We start from the raw sequence: 10,764 nt of genomic DNA on the forward strand, positions 1-10,764 counted from the left end.
GGGCTGTGCCCCGAACCAGGGTGGGAAGCCCAGGGAAGTGCGGCAGAAGTCTACCCTTCTCCACCCCGTGAGTCCGAGCGTTGGGCCTGCATCAGCCTGGTGAAGGGGTCGCCTTCCTATGTCTTGTCCATCGGCGACTGAGCCTTTCAGTACTTCCTCTGAGAGCATGGACGGTGCCAGTGGTGGCCCAGCACACAGCATGGAGCACAGGTGATTAGAGAGGGACAGGGACTTGCCCTAGGACACACGACAGCAGAGCTGGGACCTGAGTTTCTAGAATCTTTACTTCATCTTCTTTCCTTTACTTTCCATCCCTCAAGTACAATGTGCTGGACAGCTGAGTGTTTCCCAAAGGCAGAGGGTAAATCTAGCACATGAAGTCCCTTTGAAGTCCTTTCTTGCCCGCCCCTCCCCCACCCTGCCAAGCCCGAGTTAATTCCTTCAGCGTCTTTTCAGCAACTTGGACTTGCCTCTAATCCTGCATCTGTCTTCCCCACCAGACTGGATTCCTGGAGGGCAGAGACCGTGTCCCATGGCCTCAGTCTCAGCACAGGGTCTGGGAGATCGTAAGTGCCCTGTGCATGTGTAACCCACATTTCTGGGGACCCCTGGGGTCCCAGTCTCCACACCGCAAGGCCAGAGCACTTAATAAGACACAGACCATTAGCAAAAGTAATTTAAAAATAACTCCAACTGTGCTTGTGTCTAATACCCTTAAAATCCTCTTCCCTCTGCGCCCCTGTCCCTTTTCCTCTCTTTTCCACTCTGTGACACAAAACCTGGAAACCGGATTGTCCAAAAGCCAGAGTCACCTGACGGGGGGGAGAGAGGAAGGGTTGCAGATAAGCCGGCTGTCCTCCCAACGCTGGGCGCCTCCTGCCCCCGGGCACGGGGCCGCTCTGTGAGACATGCCGATTCCAGGCCTCCCTGGCAGGAGTGGCCACGGGACCAAGTTCCAGCCACTGGAACATCACTGCAGTGATGGAAGCCACTTTCAGCCTTAGGCCTCCGGCCACCGCGTGCCTTCTTCTTCCTCCCTGCCCGCTGAGGGCCAGACATGCAAAACTCAGGGGGGTGCCCACAAAGCTCACGGGAGGGAAGAGTTGCACTGGGGAAGGACGCGGGTCTCTGAACGGGCGGCACAAAAGCAGCCTCCAGACCTGGCACACTCACCGGGCCTGCTGTGGGAGAGAGGGGCACACTCCTGTCTTCCTTACACTGCTTTGTTTTGGGGTTTCTTTGCCTCAGCAAAGAGCACTTTAGTCTTACTGGTAACTAAGAGAGCTGGGAAGGGAGAGAGGCCCCCTGAGTAGTCGCAGCCAGAATTCTCTTTAGGAGAAAGGGGAAGCGGAGTCTGGGACTCGTACACGACGGGCGGGCTCTGTCCCATCACATGTTTGCAGATGACTGAATGTCCAGAGGGTGTTTGCAGGGGCAATGAAGGAGATGGTTTCTTGTGTAACTAGAGGGGAAGGGGAAAGAATGGGGTCACCCGGCATCGGGGTTCAGTGCCGAGAGACACTCCAACGCCACAGAGGCAACCCCCATTTTATCCACCATTCTTCTAAAGGACTCTGCCCCTGTCACCCTTCCCTGGGGGTAGGGCAAGAGCAGCCCCCCTCATCTCACAAGGGCCTCCCCAGAGGAGAGTGGGAGGTTTGCCCAAGGTCACCCTGACCGTTACAGGCGGAAGGGCCAAGGAAACCCCAAGAAAGGATTTGGAGCCAAAAAGGATTTGGACCTGGAAGCAGATGGGGAAACCAGCAAGGGAACCTTCTGAGGTGGAAAGATTAACTCAAGAAGTTGTAGCCAAAGACAATGGATGGAAATGACCTAAGGAATTGCAGGAAGGAGAGAAGCCTCTCTGGTCCAGGCACCTGGTGGGCTCCTCGCAGCCTGCAGAGCCGTCACCATTCACACCCACGGAGCTGGGGCTGGCAGGAGATGCGAAAGCTCAGGCACTGAGCTCTGAAAAGGAAATGCCAGAACCACAAAGTTCTAATGTGAATCATCTCAGCCAAAATAGACAAAACTGGCCTCAGGGGGAGGGCCTGGAGCCCAGACTCGGGGGACAGGAAAGACCTGATGGGCCTCGCTCTTCCCAGATACCATCATTTCGTTCAACATTCCCTGAACAATTCTGGAGTTCCTACCATGTCCTGGGCACCCCTGTAGCCTAGGGATACAGCCAGGAACCAAACAGAAATAAAAAACCCATCTTCCGGGGGCCCCACATGCTGGTGGGGGAAGCAGACCATAAAAGACAACCACAAGAAATAAGTCAGTTCTGTAGTGCCGAGACGCAGCGAGTGGTATTAAACAAAACAAAACAAAACAAAACAAAACAAAACAACAGGACCAGGAGTGATGGAGATGGGGCCGACCACATAATCTGTGGAGCCCACTGCAAGACGAGAACGTGGGGCCCTGTTCTAAACGCAGAGAAAAGGATCTGTTAAAGGTACACAGGAGATTTTCCCTTCTTTCTGCAGTCTCTCTTCTCTCTCTCTGTCTCTCGACTTGTCACTGTTTTCTGTTTGCTATTTAATATCATGCGAAGTAAAGAAAAAATTAAGTTTAAATTATCAGTATGTGTTTGACCGTTCGTTTTTATATTGTGCCCACTTTGAAATGAAAATATTAGAGCCTTCAACTCGTATGTGGAATCACAGAAGTTACACAATTTCTATTTCATGGCTTGTCCCCAAGGGTTCCCCAAACCTGCCAGAAGAGGCCAAACAGAAAGACTGGAAGCTGATCAGCCCAGCCGCCCAGCCAAAGAGTACGGGAGCTCTCCTGGGCACAGAGACCCTCAGGGTAAAAACTCCCTGGGCTCCCTGGGGCCCTGCCCCACTAGGGGGACACGCCCACTCTCCAGGGCCTGACAGCTGCGGGACTTCCAAATCGTCCCCCCCACCAGCTGCGGGACTGATGTATAGCAGCCCAGACGAAGGTGGGGCCCAGGGGTCCACTGCTGCAGCCCTTCACAGACAGGCAACCTCCAAGGGTCTTTAAACTTCATTCTAGGATGTGCTCAGTACCTGGATCAGGGTCAGCCCCGCTGAGATGTGGCTCTGGCGGTGTCACACCAGATGTGCCATGACGCTGCCAGTGCAGGGTGGGGATGGCCATGCCCGGCCCCGAGATGCTGTGGGCGGCGTGCCCCTGACCTCCCCTCCCCTGTCCCGTGCCCAAGATCGGGGGGTCCTGCCAGGCACCCAAGACAGCCACAATCATTGGGTGGGGCCAGAGAGAGGAGGCCGACTGGGGCCAGAGGCTCCGATGGGCAGGGGAGCAGGCAGCTCATGAGAGCTGAGGCCAAGTTACTGGCGCACACCCCTCGACCCATCAGGCTCCACTTACGACACACAAATCCAAAGATAAAATGATCAAGAACCTCAAGACAGTGATGGTGGAACATAAAGTACGAAGCAGGGGCCCTTCCGAGCACAGGGCCCTGCACCAGTGTGCTGGTGGCGCTCCCAGAAACCAGCCCTGGAGGGAGGGACGGTTGTCATTCCGAACACATGTTCGGTGAAGGCTTTGGTGAGAACGTGATGTTTGAGCAAAGATTAAGAATGAGAAGGAACGAGCCACTCAGATTTCAGAGGGAAGGGTGTTATGGGCAGAGGGAACAGCAAAGGTCCTGGCTTGGCCACGTGCCTGATGCATCCATGAGCAGCTGGAAGGCCCATGTGGCTGGAGTGGAGGAAAGAGGGGCCATTTCTGCAAGGCCCTGGGGGCCAGTTTAGGGATTGGGGCTTTTGGTCTGAGAGAAAGGGGGGGCCAAGAAAGGGTTTTCAATAGAGCGATATGATCAGACTTAGGTATCTACGGGGTTCCTGTGGGGTTGGGAGGAGACTGTAGGAGGCAGGAAGACAAGCGGAGGGCCACTGCAGTCGTCCGGGAGAGGGGATGGGGACATGGACCGGCCCTGAAGTATGTGTGGTCAGATTCTGGATATTTAGAGCAACCTAACACATTTATTCAGGCCCCGGGATGACGCCTAGGGTTCAAGGCTCAGGGAGTTAAGCAGGAGACCCACGGTTCCCCCAGCTGGAGAGCCGCCGTTCCGGTGAGGTAGGAGCAGGGCCCCTCTGACATGTCATTTCAGCTGAAATCTGAGAGACATAAGGAGCCGCCGTGAGATCAGGGGAAAATCATTCCAGGCACAGGGCACAGCATGGGCCTCGGTCCGCTCAGGCTGCCAGGACAGAATACTGCAGACTGGCTGGCTGAAACAGAACTGTGGTTTTTTTTCACAGATTTAAAGGCTGGTAAGTCCAAGATCAAGGTGCCCTCCGTTCCTGGTGAGAGCCCTCTTCCTGACTTGCAGACAGGCACCTTTTTTGTTCTGGCCTTCTCCTAGCCTTGCCACAGCGCCCGCAAGCCATCTCTCTCTTTCTTTCCTGTCCTTACGGAGGCCACCAATCCTATCAGATTAGGCCCCACACTCCTGACTTCACTTAACCCTCATCACCTCCTGAGAGCCCCACCTCCACATACACCCACACTGGGGAGCTTCAACATATGAATTGTTGGGGGGCGGGGAGACACAATTCAGTCCAAAGCTCACCTGGCTCATGGTGCTCAGCCCCCCAGGGGAGGAGTACAGAGCAATCCTTAACTGCCTGGAGGATGGGCCCTCCAGACTGGGTGGCCTCAGCAGCAGACGCTGGATTCCATCCCACGGAGGCGTATGGAGCACGTGGTCCTGGTGAGGGGTTCGAGGCCTTCGTGTGATTCAGCCACAGTCCCGATGAGTTAGGATAGGGTTTCTCAGCTCAGGTTCTCAGTCCTGTATATCCAAAGGTCCTGGGGCACAGATTCCCGCCCTGCCTGTAGCTATGAAGGTTCAGAGGGTGTTGCCAGAACTTTGCATTTTAAAAAAGCATCACAAGGGGAACTGCTGCTGCAGGGGGAGGGGCAGGACACGGGGGGCAAGCAGCTGGAAAAAGGGCACCAACTGTTCCTGCAGAGGGGACCTGGAGACTTCTGCTGGTGAATGACTTCTTGAAGTACTGTTGCAGCTGAGCATTGAATGGGGTGGAAAGTGGGGCCGGGGGAGAGGGAGAGGGCATTCCGAATGGAGGGACCTGCAGAGGCAGAGACTTGGAGGCTGGGCACGTCCAGAGGGTGAAGAAGTGAGAGGAGGTTGCGCACAAGTTTTCTTTGCTCCCCACTGTGACCAAGGGACAAGATGACCAAGGTTACCTGCAACAGCTGTGGGGACAGCATTACTGCAAAGAGGCCCCTGTTGGCTGCACAGGCAGCCTCCCCCCTTTGCCCAGGACCCCAAGAGTCACGGATGGATCATCGGGGCCCATTGGCCCAGCTGCTGTTCTTCCTGATGAGGGAGGAGATGGATGGGCGATTTCACAGAGAACAAAGGAGCTGGAGGCCTAGGGGAGGGGATGAGTGAGGACCTCTGTGTGGAGCACTGCGACCTTATGGCCCTTCCCTGGGTGGCCTTCAGTGGGTTGGCTGGGCGGAGGGCAAAAGCAGCCCGTCTTTCAACTATAGGCCCCAGCCTGTTCTGGCTGCCCTTCTGCTCAGAACAGTCACACCCAGAGGGGAGCTGGAGCTGGGTGCTGGGGCTGGGTGCCTCGCAGAAGTAGACTGTTAAAATACTCAGGAACTTTGTAAGCAGGCTGTTAAACTTTTGGTAACTTGAAATCGGCCTTGGTGGGTGTTTTTACTACATGGAAATTGGCAAAAAAAAAATCTTTTAATTCTTTAAGAATTCTTAAAATTCTTTAATTCTTCCACAGGCTGGTTAATCAGCCCTCCACTCACAAGGGAGCCACATCCACTAGTGATATGGGAAACAAAGGCAAAAGAAAAATTAGGTTTCCTTACCACCTAGAGCCCACTGACAAGTCCTTGAAACAGGCAGAGTGACATTCCTCAAGGAACTCAGCGGCCTCGATGTTAATACTTTGCTAAGAGCAAAAGGCAGTCCTAGCTTCCCCACCCCCAAGATTCTGTAAGTCTACTTTAACATAAGAATTCCTTTGGAAACTTCCTTTATCTCAACCCACTGCCCTCCACCCCAAGATACCTGTTGGCTGTCATCTCCCAAGCATATGACCCACCAAGATACATCTGAAGGGCCTCATGACTCAGGTATTATTAGACAGTAATAAATGACCTTTTCCCAATGATAGCTAGTCCCCTCAAGGTCCTGGAAATCTTGCTTCCAAATTTTTAAGAGGCTTACGCTATCCCTAAACCCCTCCCAACTTGAAAGCCTATAATGGGCCACTCCTCATGACCCCAGTGCAGCTCTTTCTGCCCACAGGTCCTGTCCCCATGCTTTGATAAAACCACCTTCTTGCACCAAGGACATCTCAAGAATTCTTTCTTGGCTGTCGGCTTTGAACCCTCACGTCTTTCCTATGGCACTAGCACCATGGGGCAGGCAGCAGCCAGAGACCCTTACCCAAAAGAAAGCCCTGCACAGAGCCCAGGAAACATCCAGGTACATCAGACACTCTCAAGTGTCCCTGCTCTCAAGGAGCAACCAGTCTGTTGGGAGACAGAAAAAACAGCCTGGGACGTTATCCACCAGAGAAATAATGCTAACAACAGCTGCCGAATCTCAAGTCTCTCCCATGTGTTCATGTGCTGGGAACTTTCCACACATCATCTCTACTCTCACGGTAGGTGCCACTATATAGATGGGAAAAACAAAGCTCAACAGTACGAGGTCACCTGCCCAGGATCGGCAACATCAGGTCCAAATCCCTCATTGTTGTGACTTTTGAACTTGTATGTAGCCTTCACTGCCCCAACACCCTGCTTCCCCCTAGCACGTGCACCACAGCCTGGGGCAGGGAGCAAGTAGCCCTGCCTGGGGCAGGGGCAAGGTGGCACTGGGAAAGGCTTCCCAAGAGTGGGGACATCTGGTCTGGGCCCTGAAGGATGAATAGGAGTTTGCCAGTTTTAGGGCAAAGTAAAGAAGGGCATTCTGGATGGAAGGAGAAGCACTGGAAAAGGCATGGAGGGGTGAGAAGGCATGGGAGGTGGGGGGGGGCGTAGTACAGGCTTGTATTACAAGGTTGTGTCATGGGGAAGAAGGCAAGATAAGAAGGTAGGTTGGGACTTTAGTAAGGAGGACCTTGAAAGCCAGGCGAAGAGATTTGGTCTTGATCCTGAAGGCTTGGGGGCCACAGAAGTGGAAGGTCCCTGGAAATCACACCCTAGAACTATGTAAATATTGTGGTGAGATTGTAACCATGCCTGTTTTACAAGGGGCTCTAAAGCAATGCTTCTCAAACCATTCGTGGAGAAGGACCATTTTAAAAATATTTCTAATCTGTCACAGACCAATACTTTTATAAAATACAAAGAAAATGAATTACTTGAAAAGCAAAATGAAAAAAATACAAGCCTTTCTTTTTATTATGAGATTCAAGACATACAACTGCTCTATCAAATTGCACTACAAGTTTTCAACCCTCAATGTCTGTGCTCACTTTGATAGAGATCTGCTTGTCCAGGGAGTCTCTGTTACAGGCATCCATCTAGGACAAATGAAGGTTCTCCTAGTAAGAGCTAAGTGCTGTCAAACGAATCCCATTTTGATGATGAGGAATCTGTTGTTCTGTTCGGAGAAGGTAAGCAGCCTGCCCAGGATCACACAGCAGGTGAGAAGCGGTGCTAGGACTTAAACCCAAGCCTGTCTGCCTTGTTGAGGCTGTCTGCCTCAACCCACCTGGCAGGTATAGCCCATTCCCTCAGCAGAGCCCTCTGGCCTGGCCCTGTAGCCTTGTCCCCGCTCTTAACTCAAGTTCAAGACCCTCGCAGATGGGGAAATGGAGCCCAGGGTCCCACACAGGAGGAGGGCAGAAGCCCCCAGCCTCCAGGTCTCCTGATACTAATTTGTGCTCAGTTTTGCCACTCTGCCTGCCTCCAGGCCAGGCCTCCAGGCCAGAGAGTGCCAAAGAGGACAAAGGGAAGGAGGGACAGGAAGAGGCAGGGGACTCATAAGTTGCTGGCAGTTACATGGTGCTTTGTCATTCTTAATTAGCTCAGCGGCTCCATAAGCGAAGAGCTCCCTGTGGAAGCAGGAGACAGCTGCTGGTCCTACCCAGGTGGGCAGTCTGGGGGGGTAGGGCCCCTCAGGAGCACTTTCCCCAGCCCCTTTAGGTGCTGCTGCTTCTCCAGCTGCAGAGGGTCACCCCCTTGCTGGGCACATGCTGAGAACCAGAGGACAGAACTTAAATGGAGTCCTTGCATGTGTACTGGGCGCCTCCTCGGGGCTGGGCGCTGGTCAGCTGTTTCAGGGAGCCCTGCGGCGAGGGATGGCTCCCAGCCCCTGCTTGGGGCGTGCTCAGCCGCTGGAGAAGGTTAACAGGTTCATCCAGAACCATAAAACATGAATGGTAACCAGACTTATCTGTTTACTGAGCACTTGCCACCTGGCAGGCACTAGGCTGAGCATTTCCCGTATTATCCAACAGAAGCCTTACAAAGCCCTCTAAAGCAGGTATTATGCCCACTGAACAGATGGGGAAACTGAAGCCCAGTTGGCTAAGATTGCATATATACAGACAGAGGATTTGGTTTTAGGGCCCAAGTATATAGAACTCCAAGGTCAAACAGTTGTCATCATCATTTGCCAGGGAAGACAAGTGTGTGGGTAACTGTGACTGGGTATTAGGGAGGAGGCCAACTAGACCTTTGGGGCAATGGTGAGCAGTCTGGGAGAGTTGAGGAGGCAATCTGGCTGGATGTTTCTGGAAGAGGAAGCAGCGTGAGAAGGGTCTGAGGAGGGAAGGGTTCAGAAGCAACTGGTTGGAGCGGCAGGATCAACAGGACACAGAAGGCAGGAGAGGTCCTGTGAGTGGGGCAAAAGGTGAGAGCCAAGACTAAGCAGTAATCCCTGGGCTTCGGACACACCAGTAACCCAAGTTCCCTCTGATTCCCTGAGAGAGGGCTGTCTCAGATCTGGGCCTGAGCAGTCGGGAGTGGGGGTGGGGAGGATGGGGGAGGCTGGACTCCCCGCAGCTCAGACTGGGCCAGGCTGGTTCCAATTGCGAGACAGCTCTCTTCGCTGGGGCCAGTCAAGAATTATGATAATAATAGCCATTCCACCTTTACTGTTCATGCAGTCAGAAAAGTGATTTTAGTTTTATTAAAATATGCAACATACACACACACATATATATAGCACTTATTATAGGCCAGGCATAATTCTAAACATGTTCCAAACGTTAGCTCTTTTAATCCTTGCAACCATCCGTGATGTATAATCCCCATTTTACAGATGAGGAAACTGAGGTCTGTGGAATTTAAGTGACAAACCTAAGGTCATGAAGTAAAGGAGTAGGGGAGACAGGATCTCAGGCCCCAGTACCCATGTGTTTAAGCACTGTGCTCTGCTGGTGGGGGGCAAGAAAACACACTCTGCTGTAAAAACTTCCATTTTACAGATGGAAAAACTAAGGCCAAGCCAGGTAAAGGGATTGGCTCAGGCAAGTAGGGAGGACAGATCGCTTGAGGAAATCAGGGCTCCTGTTCCTAGGCTAGGCTTCTTTCTGTCTTGGTCCCACTGCAAGCCCAAGTGATAGCTGGAGAGAAGCCGAGAGCCCTCCCAACCCCCTGGCACCCACTATCTCACTGGGATCCCATGAGGGCCCCGTGGGGGAGAAAACAGTAAAATTACAGTTCTGGCACCATTTTCCTAAAGACAAAAGCCAGTTATAACCAGACGTAGCTTCTTCCTCTATTTTATTCATTTTTCTCTCTGATTATTAAAGGCTATATGATCATTGCAAACATTTTTTACAAAGTTAGATCAGATGAGAAAAACAGAGAAAAAAGGAAGAAAAATCACCTTAAAACTCTTCATTGCAAAAATGTTTTACAAAGTTAGATCAGATGAGAAAAACAGAGGAAAAAGGAAGAAAAATCACCTTAAAACTCTTCCTTGAATACTGGTGTATTTTCAAAATTTCTCTGCACCCTCTCTGTTTTTTATAAGCATCCAAGATGGGAAGAGATCTGGCTTCCAGTCCTGACTCACTGTGTGACCTTGGGCAAGTCCCTGCCCTTCTCTGGCCTCAGGCTCCTCACCTGTGAAAGGAGCGTTTGGACATGGTGACCTCAGAGGAGGCCCCTTGCAGCTCTGACCTTCTGCTTTTGCTTCTGTTCCTGGACTGGCAGAAGGGGCACAGGCAGGCTGCCCCTCTGCGGGGGATACATGGCTGACAGCTCCCAGCAAGTCACCTCCGGGACGATGTGATGGGCCTGGAAACAGCCCTCACTGCAGGCTCAGCGTTCCCAGGCCTGCCTGCTCACTAGGCCCATATGGTGCCCCCTGCCAGCCGGACACCACCAGCTGCCCTTCACCTGCCAGCCCTGGGCGATTGCTTTTCCTTCAGGCTCCAGAATGCTCTCTCTACTGCCCCAAGACCCAGCTGGCTCAGGGTACGGAGCTGGGGGGCTCAGCCCTGAGGACCTTCCTACCCAAAGCCACAGCCTTTTGTGGGAGAAGATAGCCTCATATGGTAAAAAGCTAGAGAGAGGGAGGGAGGGAGGGGAAGAAGAGAGGAAGGAAAGGAACATTGACTGTATTCCAACTCCATTTGGACCCCTTGCTAGGCATTCAGAAATGAATCAGAAAAACTTACTGCCCTTGAAGGACCCAAAGTCTAGTGGAGGCAATCAGAGTTGAAACAGGCAAAAGCAACACTCGCAATGCTGAGAGCTCAGTCTGTGGGGTCCCAAAGGCAGAAGCCTAACAGATGGGGTGGCAGT

Source organism: Ailuropoda melanoleuca, chromosome 2 (genome assembly GCF_002007445.2).
Source record: "Ailuropoda melanoleuca isolate Jingjing chromosome 2, ASM200744v2, whole genome shotgun sequence".
Taxonomy (NCBI): domain Eukaryota; kingdom Metazoa; phylum Chordata; class Mammalia; order Carnivora; family Ursidae; genus Ailuropoda; species Ailuropoda melanoleuca.